This window comes from Hordeum vulgare, chromosome 2H (assembly GCF_904849725.1).
Source record: "Hordeum vulgare subsp. vulgare chromosome 2H, MorexV3_pseudomolecules_assembly, whole genome shotgun sequence".
In the NCBI taxonomy this organism is placed as follows: domain Eukaryota; kingdom Viridiplantae; phylum Streptophyta; class Magnoliopsida; order Poales; family Poaceae; genus Hordeum; species Hordeum vulgare.
This window is the reverse complement of record NC_058519.1, coordinates 43244237-43246510: the sequence shown is the minus strand read 5'-3', so window position 1 is coordinate 43246510 and position 2274 is coordinate 43244237.

Sequence of the window (2274 nt, the reverse complement as noted above, 5' to 3'; positions counted from 1 at the left end):
AAACACCACAATGGAGATATATGAATTGCTATTTAACCTCATCCAAGGACCTCCTCGGTCAATTCCGATTCAACTAAAGTTGGAGAAACTGACACCCGCCAGTCATCTTTGAGCAACGGAGTTACTCGTAGCGATGAAACCAGTCTCTCGTAAGCGTACGAGTAATGTCGGTCCAAGCCGCTTCAATCCAACAATACCGCGGAATCAAGAAAAGACTAAGGAGGGCAGAAAAACGCACATCACCGCCCACAAAACCTTTTGTGTTCTACTCGAGAAGACATCTACGCATGAACCTAGCTCATGATGCCACTGTTGGGGAACGTCGCATGGGAAACAAAAAATTTCCTACGCGCACGAAGACCTATCATGGTGATGTCCATCTACGAGAGGGGATGAGTGATCTACGTACCCTTGTAGATCGCATAGTAGAAGCGTTAGAGAACGCGGTTGATGTAGTGGAACGTCCTCACGTCCCTCGATCCGCCCCGCGAACAATCCCGCGATCAGTCCCACGATCTAGTACCGAACGGACGACACCTCCGCGTTCAGCACACGTACAGCTCGACGATGATCTCGGCCTTCTTGATCCAGCAAGAGAGACGGAGAGGTAGAAGAGTTCTCCGGCAGCATGACGGCGCTCCGGAGGTTGGTGATGATCTTGTCTCAGCAGGGCTCCGCCCGAGCTCCGCAGAAACACGATCTAGAGGAAAAACTATGGAGGTATGTGGTCGGGCAGCCGTGAGAAAGTCGTCTCAAATCTGCCCTAAAAGCCCCATATATATAGGAGGAGGGAGGGGGACCTTGCCTTGGGGTCCAAGGGATCCCCAAGGGGTCGGCCGAGCCAAGGGGGAGGACTCTCCCCCCCCCAAACCGAGTCCTACTTGGTTTGGTGGGAGGGAGTCCTTCCCCTTTCCCACTTCTTCCTCTTTTTTTCTCTTTCCTTTGATTTTTCTCTCTTGGCGCATAGGGGATTGGTGGGCTGTCCCACCAGCCCACTAAGGGCTGGTGTGAACCCCCCAAATGCCTATGGGCTTCCCCGGAGTGGGTTGCCCCCCTCCGGTGAACCCCCGGAACCCATTCGTCATTCCCGGTACATTCCCGGTAACTCCGAAAACCTTCCGGTAATCAAATGAGGTCATCCTATATATCAATCTTCGTTTCCGGACCATTCCGGAAACCCTCGTGACGTCCGTGATCTCATCCGGGACTCCGAACAACATTCGGTAACCAACCATATAACTCAAATACGCATAAAACAACGTCGAACCTTAAGTGTGCAGACCCTGCGGGTTCGAGAACTATGTAGACATGACCCGAGAGACTCCTCGGTCGATATCCAACAGCGGGACCTGGATGCCCATATTGGATCCTACATATTCTACGAAGATCTTATCGTTTGAACCTCAGTGCCAAGGATTCGTATAATCCCGTATGTCATTCCCTTTGTCCTTAGGTATGTTACTTGCCCGAGATTCGATCGTCAGTATCCGCATACCTATTTCAATCTCGTTTACCGGCAAGTCTCTTTACTCGTTCCGTAATACAAGATCCCGCAACTTACACTAAGTTACATTGCTTGCAAGGCTTATGTGTGATGTTGTATTACCGAGTGGGCCCCGAGATACCTCTCCGTCACACGGAGTGACAAATCCCAGTCTTGATCCATACTAACTCAACTAACACCTTCGGAGATACCTGTAGAGCATCTTTATAGTCACCCAGTTACGTTGCGACGTTTGATACACACAAAGCATTCCTCCGGTGTCAGTGAGTTATATGATCTCATGGTCATAGGAATAAATACTTGACACGCAGAAAACAGTAGCAACAAAATGACACGATCAACATGCTACGTCTATTAGTTTGGGTCTAGTCCATCACGTGATTCTCCCAATGACGTGATCCAGTTATCAAGCAACAACACCTTGTTCATAATCAGAAGACACTGACTATCATTGATCAACTGGCTAGCCAACTAGAGGCATGCTAGGGACGGTGTTTTGTCTATGTATCCACACATGTAAATGAGTCTTCATTCAATACAATTATAGCATGGATAATAAACTATTATCTTGATACAGGAATTATAATAATAACTATACATTTATTATTGCCTCTAGGGCATAATTCCAACACTTCTTGACCTCATCCTCGGGCACACCTGCAAGCTTAAATAAACCACAAATTTCATCTACATAGATAAGATGCAAGTCTGGATGTGATGTTCCATCTCTTGCAAAAGGATTAGCCAGCAGTTTCTCAAGCATACCCGAA